The sequence below is a fragment of the Chlorocebus sabaeus genome, chromosome 6, assembly GCF_047675955.1.
Source record: "Chlorocebus sabaeus isolate Y175 chromosome 6, mChlSab1.0.hap1, whole genome shotgun sequence".
Taxonomy (NCBI): domain Eukaryota; kingdom Metazoa; phylum Chordata; class Mammalia; order Primates; family Cercopithecidae; genus Chlorocebus; species Chlorocebus sabaeus.
Genome location: NC_132909.1, coordinates 49651472 through 49669026, shown reverse-complemented (window position 1 = coordinate 49669026; position 17555 = coordinate 49651472). Strand labels below are relative to the sequence as shown.

The 17555-nt window shown below is 49.5% G+C and overlaps 1 long non-coding RNA gene across 5 annotated transcripts in view; it reads left to right on the top strand.

The window, feature by feature from the left end:
* LOC103234015 (uncharacterized) overlaps window positions 1-17555 on the top strand; it is a 57165-nt gene that overhangs the window by 15922 nt on the left and 23688 nt on the right. For 4 of the 5 annotated variants that reach the window (XR_012093239.1, XR_012093238.1, XR_012093241.1 and 1 more), the window contains exons 2-6: window positions 1071-1164; window positions 4339-4456; window positions 8065-8114; window positions 10731-10947; window positions 15909-16038. This is a non-coding gene — a long non-coding RNA (uncharacterized lncRNA). The remainder of the gene's footprint in view (window positions 1-1070; window positions 1165-4338; window positions 4457-8064; window positions 8115-10730; window positions 10948-15908; window positions 16039-17555) is intronic. The other variant, XR_012093242.1, reaches the window with a different exon arrangement.

Here is a 17555-nt window from a genome sequence, read left to right as displayed (position 1 = left end):
AGGGAACATAGTGAGACCCCATCTTTATATATATACACACATATATATATATATATAAAGCACCCACCTCCTCCCACAGGGGCACATTCATGGCCTTTTCATATATATATATATGTGTGTGTGTGTATATAGATAAAGATGGGGTCTCACTATGTTGCCTAGGCATGGGGTTTCACCATGTTGGTCAGGCTAGTATTGAACTCCTGGCCTCAGGTGATCTGCCTGCCTTGGTGTCCGAAGGTACTGGGATTACAGGTGGGAGCCACTGCTCCCGGCCCTACAAATATATATATATATATATTTTTTTTTTTTTTACTTAGCTGGTGCAGTGAGTGATACCTATAGTCCCAGCTACTTGGGAGGCTGAGGCGGGAGAATCGCTTGAGCCCAGGAGATGGAGGCTGCAGTGAGCTATGATCGTGCCACTGCACTCCAGCCTGGGTGACAGAGTGAGACTCCAAAAGAAAAAAGTAAATATAATAAATAAAGGACACTCTCTCCGCCTCCACTGCTGGGTCCTCACCAGGATGAATGGTTCAGAGCAAGCCCTGAAGGGGTCCTCCCTGAGATGCTGGGAGTGTCTCCCTGAGAAGCCATGTTGGGCTGGTCCCTGTGGTCCCTGGGTGTGTCGTGGCCTAGGCTGCCCTCCCCAATCCCTGCCCAGCTCTGCACCCTATGAGAAGCCCTGTGGGTGGCCCCTGACTCAGGAGTTCCCATAAGGAGCTAAGGGCCAGTGATAGCCCCTGGGCTTATGCAGTGACCTCTGTAACAGCTGTTAACTCCTGCAGGATTCCAAGGCACCCACCTCCTCCCACAGGGGCACATTCATGGCCTTTTCCTATTTATTTATTAGAGATGGGGTCTTGCTGTGTCTCCCAGGCTGGAGTCCAGTGGCATGACTCTCACTCAATACAGCCTCAAACTTCTGGGCTCAAGCAATCCTCCCACTTCAGCCTCCTGAGCAGCTGGGACTACGGGTATGCACCATGCTGGGCTAATTTATTTTTATGTGTATTATTGTATTACTATTACTGTTCTTTTTAAGACAGAGTTTTGCTCTTCTTGCCCAGGCTGGAGTACAATGACACAATCTTGGCTCACCGCAACCTCTCCTGTGTTCAAGCGATTCTCCTGCCTCAGCCTCCGGAGTAGCTGGGATTACAGGTACCCGCCACCATGACCGGCTAATTTTTTTGTATTTTTCTAGAGACGGGGTTTCACCATGTTGTTGGCCAGACTGGTCTTGAACTCCCGACCTCAGGTGATCGGCCCGCCTCGGCCTCCCAAAGTGCTGGGATTACAGGCGTGAGCCACTGCGCCCGGCCTCGTATTAATTTTATTTTTTAAAATAAACACACTGCAGCCTTGAAATCCTGGGCTCAAGCAATTCTGACTCCGCCTCCCAAAGCACTGGGACTACAGAGGTGAGCCACTGTGTCCAGTTAATTAAAGTAAATATATATATATGCCAGGTATGGTGGCTCACGCCTGTAATCCCAGCACTTTGGGAGGCTGAGGTGGCTGGATCACCTGAGGTCAGGAGTTTGAGACCAGCCTGGCCAAAATGGCAAAACCCTGTCTCTACTAAAAATAAAAAAAAAATTAGCTGGGCGTGGTGGCGGTTGCCTGTAATCTCAGCTGTTCGGGAAGCTAAGGCAGGAGAATTGCTTGAACCCGGGAGGTGGAGGTTGCAGTGAGCCGAGATTGCACCATTGCACTCCAGCCTGGGCAACAAGAGCGAAACTCCACTTCAGAAAAAAATATATTTTTTTTTCTTTGAGACAGAGTCTTACTCTGTTGCCCAGGCTAGAGTGCAGTGACACAATCTCGGCTCTCTGCAACTTTCACTTCCTGGGTTCAAGCGATTCTCGTGCCTCAGCCTCTAGAGTAGCTGGGATTACAGGCACGTGCCACCATGCTCAGCTAATTTTTGTATTTTTAGTAGAGATGGGGTTTTGCCATATTGGCCAGGCTGGTCTCGAACTCCTGACCTCAAATGATTTGCCCGCTTTGTCCTCCCAAAGTGCTGGGATTACAGGTGTGAGCTACCAAGCCCAACCAAAAAAATTTTTTTTATAGATGGGGTTTCTCTATGTTGCCGAGGCTGGTCTCTAACTTCTGAGGGAAAGCAATTCTCTCACCTCAGCCTTCTGAGTACTTGTGATTACAGGTGGAGTCATGAAAATATTTTGAAACTAGATGGAGGTGGTGGTTGTATTACACTGTGAATGTACTAAATGCCTCAGAATTGTACATTTAAAACAATTAATTTTATGCTATGTGAATTTCACCTCAACTAAAAAAAATTAGTTTCACCTCTCTTCTTTCTTTCTTTGTTTCTTTCTTTCTGTTTCTTTCTCTCTTCTTTCTTTCCCCTCCCTCCCTCCCTCCCTTCCTTCCTTTCTTCCTTCCTTCCTCTCTTCCTCTCTTTCTTTCTTTCCTCCTTCTTTCTTTCTTTCCTTTTTGAGACACAGTCTCACTCTGTTGCCCAGGCTGGAGTGCAATGGCATGATCTTGGCTCACTGCAACCTCTGCCTCCCGGGTTCAAGCAATTCTCCTGCCTCAGCCTCCCAAGTAACTGGGATTACAGGGGCCTGCTACCACACCTGGCTAATTTTTTGTATTTGTATTTGCATTTATTTGTTTATTTTTGAGATGGAGTCTTGCTCTGTCACCCAGGCTGGAGTGCAGTGGCACAATCTCGGCTCACTGCAACCTCCGCCTCCCATGTTCAAGCAATTCTCCTGCCTCAGCCTCCCGAGTTGCTGGGACTACAGGTGCCCGCCACCACGCCTGGCTAATTTCTTTTTGTATTTTTAGTAGAGACGGGATTTCACCATGTTCTCCAGGATGGTCTCGATCTCCTGACCTTGTGATCCGCCTGCCTTGGCCTCCCAAAGTGCTGGGATTGCAGGCGTGAGCCACCATGCCCCGCCAATTTTGTATTTTTACTAGAAGCGGAGATTCACCGTGTTGGCCAGGCTGGTCTCGAACTCCTGACCTCAGGTGATCTGCCTGCCTCAGCTTCCCAAAGTGCCTGGATTATAGGTGGAGCCACTGGGCCCAGCCTCTTTTTACTTTCTTTAACATGGCTACCAGAACATTTTTGTTTGTTTGTTTATTTATTTATGTATTTAGACAGTGTCTGGCTCTGTTGCCCAGGCTAGAGTGCAGTGACGCCATCTCAGCTCACTGCAATCTCTTCCTCCCACACTCAAGTGATCCTCCTAGAAGCTGGAACTAAAAGCACACACCACCACACCTGGCTAAATTTTGTATTTTTTGTAGAGATGAGGTTTCTTTTCTTTCTTTCCTTTTTTTTTTTTTTTTTTCTGAGATGGAGTTTTGCTCTTGTTGCCCAGGCTGGAGTGCGATGGCGCAATCTCGGCTCACTGCAACCTCCACCTCCCGGGTTCAAACGATTCTCTTGCCTCAGCCTCCCAAATAGCTGGGATTACAGGCATGCGCCACCATGCCTGGCTAATTTTTGTATTTTTAGTAGAGACAGAATTTCTCCATGTTGGTCAGGCAGGTCTCGAACACCCGACCTCAGGTGATCTGCCCACCTCGGTATCCCAAAGTGCTGGGATTACAGGCCTAAGCCACTGCGCCCGGCGGAGATGGGGTTTCACTTTGTTGTCCAGGCTGGTCTCGAACTCCTGAGCTCAGGCAGTCTGCTCACCTTGGCCTCTCAAAATGCTGGGATTACAGTTGTGACCCACCGCAACAGGCTAGAAATTTTAAATGTGACATACTTTGGATTTCTGTTGGAAGGTTGGGGTTTAATACTACCGTATCTCCAGAGACAACACATCACACCTATTTCCTTTGCCCAGGAGGTGGAAACCCCCAGGGCCACTGTGGACCCACAGCAAGGCAGAGAGGAGTGTTAGAGGAGCCGAGGTGGGTAGGAGAGCTGTGGCTGTCCACCCACTAACTGGAATTTTCTATTTTTTTTTTTTTTTTTTTTTGAGACAAGGTCTGGCTTTCTGGGCCAGCTGGAGTGCAGTGGTGCAATCTCGGCTCACTGCAACCTCTGCCTCCTGGGTTCAAAGAATTCTCCTACCTCAGCCTCCCTAGTAGCTGGGATTACAGGCATGTGCCACCACATGCCTGTAATTTTTGTAATTTTTATTAGAGATAGGGTTTCACCATGTTGGCCAGGCTGGTCGTGAACTCCTGTCCTCAAGTGATCCGCCCGCCTCGGCCTCTCAAAATACTGAGATTGCAGGTGTGAGCCACCATGCCTGGCCTGGACTTTTCTTTTTAATTAATTATTTATTTATTTATTTATTTATTATTTATTTTTTAAGATAGAGTTTCACTTTTGTTGTGCAGGCTGAAGTGTAGTGGTATGATCTTGGCTCACTGCAACCTCCACCTCCTGGTTTCAAGAGATTCTCCTGCCTCAGCCTCCTGAGTAGCTGGGACTACAGGCGCCTGCCACCACACTCAGGTAATTTTTGTGTATTTAGTAGAGGCGGGATTTCACCATGTTGGCCAGGCTGGTCTTGAACTCCTGACCTCAAGTTATCCACCCACCTCGGCCTCCCAAAGTGTTGGGATTACAGGTATGAGCCACTGTGCCTGGCCTTTATTTATTTATTTATTTATTTATTTATTTTAAGCCAGTCTTCCTCTGTCACATAGGCTGGAATGCAGTGGTGTGGTCATAGCTCACTGCAGCCTCCACCTCCTGGGCTCAAGTCATCCTCCCGCCTCAGCCTCCCAAGTAGCTGGGACTACAGGCATGAGGCACCATGCCTGGCTAATTTTGTAAAGATGGGGGTCTTGCCATGTTGCCCAGGGTGGTCTTGAACTTCTGGCCTCAAGCGATCTGCCCCCCTCAGCCTCCCAAAGTGCTGGGATTACAAGCATGGGCCACTGACTGGACTTTGGATTCATGATTTGGTTCCACAGGTAGCAGAACCTAACTCTCCCTGGCTGGCTGGGAGGGGTAGGGGAAAGAGATGGTTTCAATATCTTGAACCACCCTGAACTTTGGACCATCTGAAGTTCAAGGACCTGGAGATTGTTGTTCTGGATCATAATTTAGGAGGGGGCGGAGGCGGGGGTGGGGTGGGACGTGGCAGAAGTTAACTAGGTCTCAACCAGCAGGGGCGTGTCCTCACCTCAGGGAAATGGCAAGTGTGACTGGACGGAAACCAGAAACCAACCGGTTACAGATTCAAGTCGCATCCTTTTTTTTTTTTTTTTTTTTGAGATGGAGTCTCGCCCTGTCGCTAGGCTGGAGTGCAATGGCGCGATCTCGGCTCACTGCAACCTCCACCTCCCGGGTTCAAGCAATTCTCCTGCCTCAGCCTCCCGAGGAGCTGGGACTACAGGCGCCCACCACCACACCCAGCTAAATTTTGTACTTTTTTTAGTAGAGATGGGGTTTCACCATGTTGGCCAGAATGGTCTCGATCTCTTGACCTCGTGATCCGCCCGTCTCAGCCTCCCAAAGTGCTGGGATTACAGGCATGAGCCACTGCACCCGGCAAGTCTCATCCTTTTTATAATTGTGTGACACTGGACAAGTCATTGAGCCTTTTTGAGCCTTTCTGACTCTTTTCTTTTCTTTTGAGACGGAGTCTTGCTCTGTCGCCCAAATTGGAGTGCCAGGGTGGGATCTCGGCTCACTGCAACCTTCATCTCCTGAGTTCAACAATTCTCCTGTCTCAGCCTACTGAGTAAGCTGGGATTACAGGTGCCCAGCACCATGTCCAGCCAATTTTTGTATTTTTAGTAGAGATGGAGTTTCACCATGTTGACCAGGCTGATCTTGAACCCATGACCTCAAGTGACCCACCTGCCTCGGCCTCCCAACCATGAGCCACTGAGCCCAGCCTGACTCTTATTTTTCTGATCCGAAACTTTCTCCCTTGGGTCCTTTGAGGCCACGAGTTGAGACAAGGTTGGGCAACATAGCAAAACCCTGTCTCTTTTTTTTTGAGACAGAGTTTCACTCTTGTTGCCCAGGCTGGAGTGCAATGGCGTGATCTCGGCTCACCACAACCTCTGCCTCCTGGGTTCAAGCGATTCTCCTGCCTCAGCCTCCCGAGTAGCTGGGATTACGGCATGCACCACCACGCCTGGCTAATTTTGTATTTATTTATTTTTTTATTTTTTGAGACAGTCTGGCTCTGGCCAAAACCCTGTCTCTTAAACAAACAAACAGAAAAGGTGAGGTGCAGTGGCTCACACCTGTAATCCCAGCACTTTTGGAGGCCAAGGTGGGCGGATCACTCGAGGTCAGGAGTTCGAGACCAGCCTGGCCAACGTGGTGAAACCCCCTCTCTAGTAAAACACAAAAATTAGTGAGGCATGGTGGCAGGCGACTGTAGTCCCAGCCACTCGGGAGGCTGACACAAGAGAATTGCTTCAACCCGGGAGGTGGAGGTTGCAGTGAGGTGAGATCGTGCCACTGTACTCTTGCCTGGGTGACAGAGCAAGACTCTATCTCAAACCAAAACAAAACAAAAAAAAACTAAATAAATAAAAAATAAAAATTAGCTGGGCGTGGTGGCATCCACCTGTAGTCCTAGCTACTAAGTAGGCCCAGGTGGGAGATTTGCTTGGAGTCAGGACTTTAAGGCCAGCCTGGGCAACATAGTGAGACCTGTCTCTATTTTATTTATCTATTTATTTGAGAGAGGGTCTGGCTCTGTTGCCCAGGCTGGAGTGCAGTAGTGTGTTCATAGCTCACTGCAGCCTCGACCTCCTGGGCTCCAGTAATCCTCCCATCCCAAAGTCCCAAGTAGCTGAGACCACAGGAGTGTGGCAGGCCAGGCACGGTGGCTCATGTTTGTTATCCCAGCACTTTGGGAGTCCAAGGCAGTGGATCGTTGGAGGTCAGAAGTTTGAGACCAGCCTGACCAACATGGAGAAAGCCCATCTCTACTAAAAATACAAAATTAGCCAGGCGTGGTGGCGTATGCCTGTAATCCCAGCTACCCAGGAGGCTGAGGCAGGAGAATTGCTTGAACCCAGGAGGCAGAGGTTGTAGTGAGCCAAGATCACACCATTGCACAGAGCGAAACACCATCTCAAAAAAAAAAAAAAAAAGAAAAGAAAAAAAGAAATGAGGTCTCACTATGTTGCCCAGCCTCATCTCAAATTCCTGGACTCAGGTGATCCTCCCGTCTTGGCCTCCCAAAGTGCTGGGATTAAAAACAAAGTAGCCAGGTGTGGTGGCACTTACCTGTGGTCCCAGCTACTTGGGAGGCTGAGGTGGGAGGATCAATGGAGCCTAGGAGGTCGAGGGGGCAGTGAGCTATAATGGGACCACTGCACTCCAGTCTGGGAAACAGAGTGAGACACTGTCTCAACAACAAAAACAGAAAAACAAGACAAAACAAAACAAGAAGAAGAAAAAGAAAAAAAGAGACTGCCTCTGTCTTTCCAGTTTCGGTTTTCTTTCTTTCTTTTTCTTTTCTTTTTTTTTTTGGAGACGGAGTTTCAGTCTTGTTGCCCAGGCTGGAGTGCAATGGCACGATCTCAGCTCACTGCAACCTCCACCTCCTGGGTTCAAATGATTCTCTTGCCTCAGCCTCCCTACTAGCTGGGATTACAGAAACGCGCCACCACACCTGGCTAATTTTGTATTTTTAGTAGAGACGGTTTTTCTATGTTGGTCAGGCTGGTCTCGTACTCCCGACCTCAGGTGATCCACCCGGCTCGGCCTCCCAAAGTGCTGGGATTACAGACGTGAGCCACCGCGCCCGGCCTTCTTTCTTTCTTTCTTTTCTTGTCTTTCTTTCTTTCTTTTTTAAGACAATGTCTTGCTGTGTTGCTCAGGCTAGAGTGCAGTGGTGGGATCTTGGCTCACTGCAATCCCTGCCTCCCGGGTTCAAGCAATTCTCCTGCCTCAGCCTTCCGAGTAGCTGGGACTATAGGCATGTGCCACCATGCCCGGCTAATTTTTGTATTTTTAGTAGAGACGGGGTTTCACCATGTTGGCCAGCCTGGTCTCAAACTCCTGAACAAGAGCAAAACTCCGTCTCAAAAAAAAAAAAAAAAAAGAGTGGTCTCATGTTTGACTGTTTGCCATCTGGCCTCTAGGTGGCGCTGTCGACATGACTCCTTGGCTTGTTCCGGCTGCGCAACCTCAGGTAAAATAAGGCCCCCTGGAGCCTGGAGCTTGGGACACTACCTTGAGCAAGGCCCTGGACCTAACTTTGTGGAGTTCCGAATCTAATTTGATTGTCCAATTGATTTACTTTTTTTTTTCTTTTTTTTTTTTGAGACAGGGTCTCATTCTGTCACACAGGCTGGAGTGCAGTGGGGTGATCTCAGCTCACTGCAACCTCTGACCCGAGGGTTGAAGGGGTTCTCTAGCCTCTCAGGCTCCTAAGTAGCTGGCATTACAGGCGTGAGCCACCACACCTGGCCCAAGTTCTAGATTCTTTTTGTTTGTTTGTTTGTTTTGAGATGGAGTCTTGCTCTGTTGGGATCTTGGCTCACTGCAACCTCTGCCTCCCAGGTTCAAGCCATACTGCTGCCTCAGCCTCCCGAGTGGCTGGGACTACAGGCACGCACCACCACACCCAGTTAGTAGAGACAGGGCTTCACCATGTTGGCCAAGATGGTCTCGATCTCTTTTTTTTTGTCGTTTTTTGAGACAGTGTCTCGCTCTGTGGCTCACTACAATCTCCGCCCAGGTTGAAGTAATTCTCCCAGTAGCTCAATTGCTACAATGGTGGGGTTACTACAATGGTGGGGATTACAGGAACTCACCATTCTGCCTGCCTAATATTTGTATTTTTGTAGAGACTGGGTTTCACCATTTTGGCCAGGCTGGTCGTGAATTCCTGACACCTCAAATGATTCGCCCTCCTCGGTCTCCCAAAGCGGTGGGATTACAGGCATGAGCCGCCACGCCCAGCTCAAGTTTAGAACATTTTTCCAAGCTGGGCATGGTGGCATGTGCCTGTAGTCCCAGCTACTTGGGAGTCTGAGGCAGGAGGATCCCTTGAGTCTACAAGTTTCAGGCCAGCCTGGGTAATATAGCAATACCCTGACTTTAAAAAAAAAAAAAGTGCTTGATATAATCCCGTTTGTTGATTTTTCCTTTTGTTGCCTGTGCTTTTGGGGCCTTGCACAAAAAATCCTTGCCCAGACCAACATCTGAGCATTTTCCCAATGTTTTCTTATTTTCTTTCTTTCTTTTTTTTTTTTTGAAACGGAGTCTTGCTTTGTCGCCAGGCTGGAGTGCAATGGCGGGATCTCGGCTTACTGCAGCCTCTGCCTCCCGGGTTCAAGCATTTCCCCTGTCTCAGCCTCTGGAGTAGCTGGGACTACAGGTGCCACCACCACGCCTGGCCAGTTTTTTTGTATTTTAATAGAGATGGGGTGTTACCATGTTGGCCAGGATGGTCTCGAACTCCTGACTTCGTGATCTGCTCGCCTTGGCCTCCCAAAGTGTTGGGATTACAGGCATGAGCCACCTCGCCTGGCCTTCTTTGTTTTTTGTTTGTTTGTTTGTTTTTTGGTTTTTTTTTTTTTGAGGCAGAGTCTCACTCTGTCACCCAGGCTGGAGTGCAATGGCGCAATCTCGGCTCACTGCAGCCTCTGCCTCCCCAGCTCAAGCGATTCGCCTGCCTCAGCCTCCTCAAGTAGCTGGAATTACAGGCACCCACCACTGTGCCTGGCTAATTTTTGTATTCTTTTTTTTTTTTTTTTTTTGAGACGTAGTTTCGCTCTTGTTGCCCAGGCTGGAGTGCAGTGGCGTGATATTGGCTCACCGCAACCTCTGCCTCCCAGGTTCAAGTAATTCTCCTGCCTCAGCCTCTCTAGTACCTGGGATTATAGGCATGTGCCACCATACCCGGCTAATTTTGTATTTTTAGTAGAGAAGAGGTTTTTCCCTGTTTGTCAGGCTGTTCTCGAACTCCCGACCTCAGGTGATCCACCCACTTCGGCCTCCCAAAGTGCTGGGATTACTGACGTGAGCCACCGCACCCAGCCTAAATATTTATATTTAAGATGACGCACATCTCAAGTACACTTGATTTGATCTTTACAAATTATATGAATGTATTAAATCATCACATGTACCCCCAAAACTATGTACATCTATGATGCATCAATTAAAACAGCTATCGAGTGTGGTGGCTCATGCTTGTAATTCCAACTACTCAGGAGGCTGAGGCAGAGGATCGTTTGAGGCCAGGAGTTGGAGACCAGCCTGGGCAACATAGTAACAGATGCAATCTGCACACAAAATTGCTTGGTGTGGTCGTGTGCACCTGTAGTCCCAGCTACTTGGGAGACTGAGGAGGGAGGATTGGTTGAACCCAGGAGCTCCAGGCTGTAGTGAGCCATGATGGCGCCACTGCGCTGCAGCTTTGGTGACAGAGCAAGACCCTGTTCATATGTCCAAATATATATATATCAGAGTGGGCAGGAGGGAGGTCCCCTTTTGCAGGACTGCAGGGGCAGGTATGAGAGAACCAAGGGTGGGTGAGAGGGGCTGGGCCTGATGTAGAAGTGTGCAGGGCTGGTAGGGGCCTGGGGCTGGGGGAAACTCACAGGGGGAGCGGTGGTAGGCGTGACGGGTGTGACAGGAGACCGCAGCGTGGGACCGGCCATCATTCCAGGCAGGGCAGGGGCGGCAGACACAGGAGTCCAGATGGGACGTAGGCACCCTGTATAGCAGACGCGGCTGTCATCGCCGATTCAGGATGTGGGTGGGATGACATTGGTTTCCGTGTCTGTCCCCTCTGCAGTTTCTCCTCCACGATGGCTGCCCTCATCTGCTCATCCTCACTTGGCCTTCAGCAGTGCTCAGCTGACATAGATGAGGGAATAGGAGTGACTCGTCATCACAGTCGCCGTGTACTCGAGACAGACGCTCAGGTGGAAGCCAGTTCCCATAGGACTCACAGCGGGAGACACAGCGGAGCGTCCAGTGCTTCCTCGGCTAGCCGTGTCCCACGATGGCAGGTCATTTGCGGACACTGTCTGCACCTCCTTTATCGGTTGTGTTACTGCTCTGGGTTGAATAGCATCTGCCTTAATCCGTTTGGACTGCTATAACAAAATGTCATAGACTGGGGGATTCATAAATGACAGAAACGTGTAGCTCACATTTCTGGAGGCAGGGAAGTCCAAGAATAGGACTTTTTTTTTTTTGAGACAGAGGTTCACTCTTGTTGCCCAGGCTGGAGGGCAATGGTGCGATCTCGGCTCACTGCAGCCTCCGTCTCCCAGGTGCAAGCGTTTCTCCTGTCTCAGTCTCCTGAGTAGCTGGGACTACAGATGTCTGCCACCATGCCTGGTTATTTATTAATTTTTTTGTATTTTTAGTGGAGAAGGGGTTTCACCATGTTGGCCAGGTTGGTCTTGAACTCCTGACCTCAGGTGATCTGTCTGCCTCGGCCTCCCAGAGTGCTGGGATAACATGTGTAAGCCACTGGGCACAGTCAAATGTCTGCTATTGTAAGGCACACAGCCTGTGATAATTTATTTATTTTATTTTATTATTTTTTTGAGACGGAGTCTCGCTCTGTCGCCCAGACTGGAGTACAGTGGCCAGATCTCAGCTCACTGCAAGCTCCGCCTCCCAGGTTCACACCATTCTCCTGCCTCAGCCTCCCGAGTAGCTGGGACTACAGCTGCCTGCCACCTCGCCCGGCTAGTTTTTTGTATTTTTTAGTAGAGATGGGGTTTCACCGTGTTAGCCAGGATGGTCTTGATCTCCTGACCTCGTGATCCGCCCGTCTTGGCGGATCAAAGTGCTGGGATTATAGACATGCCCAGCTGATAATTTATTACAGCAGCCACAGGAAGAGACTAATACAACTCCTATTTCTTTAATTTTTTATTTTATTTTATTTTTTTGAGACGGAGTTTCCCTCTGTCTCCCAGGTTGGAGTGCAGTGGCACGATCTCGGTTCATTACAACCTCTGCTTCCCAGGTTCAAGCCAATTCTCCTGCCTCAGCCTCCTGAATAGCTGGGATTACAGGTGCCTGCCACCACACCTGGCTGATTTTTGTATTATTAGTAGAGACGGGGTTTCATCATGTTGTCCAGGCTGGTCTTGAACTCCTGACCTCAGGTGATCCACCCACCTCGGCCTCCCAAAGTGCTGGGATTACAGGCATGAGCCACCGTGCCCGGCCCAACTCCTATTTCTTTAATTTTCTTTTTTGAGATGGGGTCTTGCTAGGTTGCCCAGTCTGCTCTCAAACTCCTGGGCTCAAGTGATCCTCTCGCCTTAGCCTTAGCTGGGACTGCAGGTGCATGCTACCACATCTGACTTCTTTAATTTTGTTTTTTTTTTCTTTTTTTAAGATGGTGTCTCCCTCTCTCACCCAGGCTGGAATGCAGTGGTGCGATCTCTGCTCACTGCAACCTCCGCCTTGCGAGTTCAAGCAATTCTCTGCCATGGCCTCCCGAATACCTGGGATTACAAGCGCCCAACACCACACCTGGCTAATTTTTGTGTTTTTAGTAGAGACGGGGGTTTCCCCATCTCGGCCAGGCTGGTCTTGAACTCCTGACGTCGTGATCTACCCGCCTCGGCCTCCCAAAGTGCTGGGATTACAGGCATGAGCCACCATGCCCGGCAACTTCTTTAATTTTTTAAAAAGCCATCCATTTTCTTCCCCTCCGCATTTTTGTTGTTGTTGTTGTTTTTTCTTTTGAGACGGAGTCTTGCCGTGTCACCCAGGCTGGAGTGCAGTGGCATGATCTTGGCTCACTGCAACAACCTCTACCTCCTAGGTTCAAGCGATTCTCCTGCCTCAGCCTCCTGAGGTGCTCTGGCTGGGGTCCCCGCACAGTCATGGCTGTCTCACAAGTCCTCCAGCTGGGTGATGTGACCGTTCCATGTCCCCACCCCAGTTCTCTGATGGCAGCTGAAGGGGATCAGGATATGTTACCCTTAAAAATATATCACTTAGAGACTGGGCACAGTGCCTCATGCTTGTAATCCAGCACTCTGGGAGGCCGAGGTGAGTGGATCGTTTGAGCTCAGGAGTTTGAGACTAGCCTGGGCAATGTGGCAAAACCCCATCTCTACCAAAAATACAAAAAATTCACCAGGCATATGGTGGCGTCCACCTGTGGTCCCAGCTACTTGGGAGGCTGAGGTAGGAGGATGGCTTGAGGCTGCAAGGCTGAGGTTGCAGAGAGCTGAGATTGCACCACTGCACTCCAGCCTGGGCAACAGAGCAAGACCCTGTCTCAAAAAAAAAAAAAAAAAAAATCTATCTATCTATCTATCTATCTATCTATCTATCTATCATCTAGCTAGCTAGCTATCAACTGTAGCATAATAATTATTCTAAGCTGAATGCAATAGAAAATCAGTAGATGGCCAGGCGCGGTAGCTCACACCTATAATCCAGCATTTTGGGAGGCCAAGGTGGATGGATCACCTGAGATCAGGAGTTTGAGACCAGCCTGGCCAACATGGTGAAACCTTGTCTCTACTAAAAATACAAAAAATTGGCTGGGCGTGGTGGCTCAAACCTGTAATCCCAGCACTTTGGGAGGCCAAGGTAGGCGGATCATGAGGTCAGGAGATCGAGACCACCCTGGCTAACATGGTGAAACCCCGTCTCTACTAAAAATACAAAAAATTAGCTGGGTGTGGTGGCGGCTTCCTGTAGTCCCAGCTACTCGGGAGGCTGAGGCAGGAGAATGGCGTGAACCCGGGAGGTGGAGCTTGCGGTGAGCGGAGACTGTGCCACTGCACACTCCAGCCTGGACGACAGAGCGAGACTCTGTCTCCAAAAAAAAAAAAAAAAAAAAACACAAAAACTTAGCTGGGTATGGTGGTGGGCACCTATAGTCCCAACTACTTGGGAGGCTGAGGCACAAGAATCCCTTGAACCTGGGAGGTGGAGGTTGAAGTGAGCCGAGATCCTGACATTGCACTCCAACCTGGGTGACAGAGCGAGACTGTCTCAAAAAAAAAAAAAAAAAAAAAAAAATCAGTAGAGGCGGAAAGAATTCTCTGCTCTCTCCTTTTCTGCCTCAAAGCCAGGCAGAAACTTCTCTTTAAGAAGGTGACATATATTTCCCTCTGTGGAGGTGTCCCCCTGTCTCCTTACCAGGGAGAGCAGAGCGACTCCTCTCACTACAGATAGTCAGTCCCAAGATGAGTCTACATAAACAACCTTTCTGAAATAACTCTCTGTCTCCCTCTCTCTCTCCCTTTTTTTCTTTTTGAAACAGGGTTTTTCTCTGTCACCTAGGCTGGAGTGCAGTGGCGTGATCAAAGGTCACTGCTGCCTTGATCTCCTGGGTTTATTTGATCCTCCCACCTCAGCCTCCCAAGTAGCTGAGACCACAGGCATGTACCGCAATGCCAGGCTACTTTTTATATTATGTATTTATTTATTGTTTGAGACAGAGTTTCGCTTTTGTTGCCCAGGCTGGAGTGCAATGGCATGATCTTGGCTCACTGCAACCTCCACCTCCTGGATTCAAGTGATTCTCCTGCCTCAGCCTCCCAAGTAGCTGGGATTATAGGCATGCGCCACTACGCCTGGCTAATTTTGTATTTGTAGTAGAGACGGGGTTTTTCCATGTTGGTCAGGCTGGTCTCGAACTCCCGACCTCAGGTGATCCGCCCGCCTCAGCCTCCCGAAGTGCTGGGATTACAGGCGTGAGCCACCACGCCCAGCCAATTTTTGTATTTTTTGTAGAGATGGGGTTTCACCATGTTGCCCAGGCTGGTCTTGAACTCCTGGGCTCAAGTGATCCTCCAGCCTCAGCCTCTCCAGTAGCTGGGACCACAGGCATGTACCACCACACTCTGCTATTTTTCATTTTTAGTAGAGACAGGGTCTCGCCATGTTGCCCAGGCTGGTCTCGAACTCCTGAGCTCAAGCAATCCACCCACCTTGACCTCCCAAAGTGCTGGGGTTACAGGCATGAGCCACCCAGCCCAGCCGATGCTTGGACTTTTGAACCTCAGGGCATTTCTATGACAATCATGCACTTTCAGCCTTCCAGGTGATGAGGCTCAAACAATGGCCTGAGGGGATGTGAGACCTGGGACTAAGCCAAGCTCCCCTCCTCTTCCTCATCCCCTGTGTCTCCTGGGCAACTGACACTCCAGCCTGATGATGTGGACTGTGGAGGCCTCCGACCACCTCTTAGCACTTGGGCATAGACTTGGCCTTTGAGTTCAGGGCTCATGGCGGGCTCTGGTAGTGAACTTCATTCCTGGGGGACAGATGACTGCAGCCTCATTGGCAGCGGAAGGAATTGCACGAACCCTGGCTTTCTCCAGTGGCTCCTGGACACACTCAACCCCAACAACATGGGAGGGGGACCAGAGGCCAACTCTGCCTTGGACGGGCAGCTTGTTTAGAAGCCTGTGTTGGTTGCAGGTTGCTAGGCTCCCTCCCTTCCATTAAAAAAAATATTATTATTTTTTTTGAGATGGAGTCTCACTCTGTCACCCAGGCTGGAGTGCAGTGATGTAATCTCAGCTCACTACAACCTCTGCCTCCCAGGTTCAAGCGATTCTCCTGCCTCAGCCTCCCGAGTAGCTGGGAATATAGGCATGCACCACCACACCCAGCTAAGTTTTGTATTTTTAGTTGAGATGGGGTTTCACTATGTTGGCCAGGCTGGTCTCAAACTCCTGACTTGGTGATTTTACTGCCTTGGCCTGCCAAAGTGCTGGGATTACAGGTGTGAGCCATTGTGCCCAGCCTTAAAAAAAAAAAAAAAAAAAAAAAAAACACCTTTTTTTTTTAGTGACAGGGTCTTGCTATGTTGCCCAGCTGGTCTTGAACTACCGGCCTCAAGCGATCCTCCCAAAGTGTTGAGATTACAAGTCAGCCACCGCACTCAGCCTCAAAACTTTGACTTCTTGTTGGACTGATTTTTTCCTAGATGTCATTATTTTATTTACTTATTTTTACTTTTAATTTTTTTTAGAGATGGGATCTTTCTACGTCACCCAGGCTGGAGTGCAATGGTTATTCACAGGTGTGATCATAGCTGGTCTTGACCTCCGTGGGCTCAAGTGATCCTCCTGCCTCAGCCTCCTGAATAGCTGGAACTACAGGTGCGTGCCACCACACTTGGCTTACCATTATTTTAGAAGGACTTATACCTGTCTTGCCATCTGGAGTCTGCAGATTTCTTGCCTGAGGTAAGCTCAAGCAGGGCCTGTTGTCTGGAACAAGACCTGTTCAAAATGTTTGCCTTAATGCTACAGTAGTAATGGTGATAGTCAATAATAGCTTGCTGTGGGTCAGGTACTGTTCTGAGAACAGAAGTTCTCAAAGGAGTCTTGGACTCTGAGGATGGCTGAAACACTTTGGGGTGGGGGTGTCCACAAGACCAAACTATTATTATCTGAGACAGAGTCTTGCTCTGTTGCCCAGGCTGGAGTGCAATGGCACGATCTTGGCTCACTGCAACTTCCGCCTCCTGGGTTCAAGTGATTCTCCTGCCTCAGCCTCTCGAGTAGCTGGGATTACAGGCACCCGCCACTATGCCTGGCTAATTTTTGTATTTTTAGTAGAGACGGGTTTTCACATGTTAGCCAGGCTGGTCTCTAACTCCTGGCTTCAAGCAATCTGCCCGCCTTGGACTCCCAAAGTGCTGCATTACAGGCTTGAGCCACTTCGCCTGGCCCAGGATGGCTGCTCTCAGTTCAGACCTAAGCTTTGGGAGAACTGGGAACCTGTGCATGGAGGGCGGGGTGCACTGCCCTGCACTCCAGCAAGGACAGCTGCCAAGGACCTGGATAGGATCTTCAGATTTTTGCTTTCCTGAGCTCCCAACTCAGCCAGCTCATTCCACTGGGGCCCATGACAGGAGAAGCTTGCATTGCTCTCTGTGTCACTGGGACAATTACCCAGACATTGCAAATAGCTAGGGACCGGAGAGCTGCAGTTTCCTCCGTCTTCGCCACTTTCCTTTTTTTCTGAAACGGAATTTAGCTCTTGTTGCCCAGGCTGGAGTGCAATGGCGCGGTCTGGGCTCGCTGAAACCTCTGCCTCCCAGGTTCAAATGATTCTCCTGCTTCAGCCTCCCAAGTAGTTGGGATTACAGGTGCCCACCACCAAGCCTGGCTAATTTTTTGTGTTTTTAGTAAAGACGGGGTTTTACTATGTTGGCCAGGCTGGTTGTGAACTCCTGACCTCATGTAATCCACCCACCTTGGCCTCCCAAAGTGCTGGGATTATAGGTGTGAGCCACCGCGCCTGGCCTTCTTTTTTTTTTTTTTTAAAGACAGAGTCTCACTCTGTCACTCAGGCTGGAGTGCAGTGGTGGGATCTTGGCTCACTGTTAACCTCCGCCTCTCAGGCTCAGGTGATTCTCGTGCCTCAGCCTCCAGAGTAGCTGGGATTACAGGTGTGTGCAACCACGCGTGGCTAATTTTTTTTTTTTTTGCATTTTTAGTAGAGATGGGGTTTTGCCATGTTGGCCGGGTTGGTCTCGAACTCTTGACCTCAAGTGATCCATTTGCCTCGGCCTCCCAAAGTGCTGGGATTACAGGCGTGCACAACAATGCCTGGCCTCTTTGTCGCTTTCAAACACTGCTTCTAGGAGCTAACAAAGTGCCTCTTTGTA